The following is a 1,757-nucleotide window of genomic DNA, read 5'->3' on the forward strand; positions in this document are numbered from 1 at the left end:
TTGTCCCTCCTACATCTATGGACCCCTCGCTCTTTACTGACCTCCCGCCACTCCTGCCCATCTGGCTAATACCTGCTACAAGTGTTGCACCGAGAGTTGCTAACACCCCCCAATATGGAGCAGGATCTCCAGGGGCGGGCAGGACAAGCAGAGCTGGGCAAAGTCCAGGCCTCCACTGGGGCATGCGTCTGGCTTGCTCTTACCAGTCATCAGACAGCTCCTGATTGTGACACCAGCACTGTTAACACTGAGATGCTGACCCTCTGGAGGGGAATCAAGAAGCAAATGATGTGTGGGGGAAAGCGCAGAAGCAAGCACGCCCATAGGATACGTGTAGACTGCCTCCCCTTACGTGTGCTGGGGGTACCTGCAGGAGGCTTGTAGTTATGGCAGCAGCTCATGTCTGCTTGCGTGTTGAAACTGGATGCACGCAAGGTCTTGAGGGGCTCGAGCAGGTTGAAAAGTTAGTTGGGTTGGCAAAGTGTGCACTGTACCAGGTGCCTGCACGCTCTTTAGGCAATATGTACTCACTAACACTTGCCCATCCACCCCTCAGGTTGTGTGGCCTAACTAGTGTGTGTCTCTGCACTCTGTGGTAACACATCTGCATACTTTCAGATGAGATGGCATGTGGGGTGTGTGCCGGAGTTGGCTGTGGGGCTGTGTGCTGGGCAGAGGGGGTATGCATAGGGAGATGTCTCTGAGACATTGCAGGCTTAGCTGAAACGGCCTAGGTAAAGATAAATGGAAAATTTCTAATCCCTTGCTAGCAAGATTTTTTTCCAAGTTGGCCAAGAGCCCTCTTAGCATGACACACCAGGCTGAGTATTGGAATCTCATCTCGGGCTAATTTTCGAATGCTGATGGGTGTATTGATTTGGAAACAAGCTGAGTTAAAAAGGCATTGGTCTTGTACACAGAGTCGGGGTGAGCTAATCCGCTGTCGATATGCCAGGACTGAGCATTATTGACAGCCTAATGAATAGAAGGGAGGGGAAAAAAAAACCCTGGGCCCTTTCTCTCCCACCCCTTCTTCCTCTTATAGCAATCAAGCAGACTAAAGAGAGCTGGACTTTCTCCATCTCCATTAACTGTGAAACGGAAAGTGGATTCATTGCCATCCCAGCTCCTTGCTGTTTATCTTGCAATCTGCTATTACCTTCCTGAGTTTCTTAAGATGAAGTTGATCGCCCGAAAGTTCTGGAGTTGCTATCAGGCACCAAAGTGACGCAGCACCATTATATTGGCTCCCTTCTCTCTCAGCTGCCAAGTTTCCTGACCTAAATTCCCTGTAGCATCAGGGCCCCAGGTCCCTCCTTCCTCTCTCTCTCTTGCTGTAGCATTAAAGAACTGCGTACATCTTCTGTAGCCTTTTGACAACACTCTAGCCGATCCCAAAATGCTTTGCAAGTGCTGGGCACAGCCCCGTAAGATGCTGACCATCCTCAGGTCTCAGTGAAGTGGGTTGGAGACAAGGTTTTCTAGTACCTTGCAGGGCAGGACCTTGTATTTTCCACCTCACCATCAAAATACAACCACGTTTAGGGTGGAAAGGGGCAGCAGTTTAAGGGTCTTCTTACATGGTAATTTTGGGTGGTTCCTGGAGCTCTTAAACCCTGGATTGCCTGCACATTAGCACCTGAAACTAGTTTTAGGAACTCATTAGGCAGATCCAAGTGACACCAGCCCACAACACAGTTATCTCTGATCCACCAGCTCTTGTTACACTAGGGTGCTGCCATCCTTAGCTACAAGTT

General features: G+C 49.8%; 1 protein-coding gene across 1 annotated transcript in view; it reads left to right on the forward strand.

Moving 5' to 3' along the window:
* NTM (neurotrimin) overlaps positions 1-1,757 on the forward strand; it is a gene marked incomplete at its 5' end in the record, with an annotated part of 144,465 nt that overhangs the window by 547 nt on the left and 142,161 nt on the right. The gene's annotated exons all lie outside the window — the stretch shown is intronic.

The sequence above is a fragment of the Gavialis gangeticus genome, unplaced genomic scaffold (assembly GCF_001723915.1).
Source record: "Gavialis gangeticus isolate Ggan-Ray unplaced genomic scaffold, GavGan_comp1, whole genome shotgun sequence".
NCBI lineage: Eukaryota > Metazoa > Chordata > Crocodylia > Gavialidae > Gavialis > Gavialis gangeticus.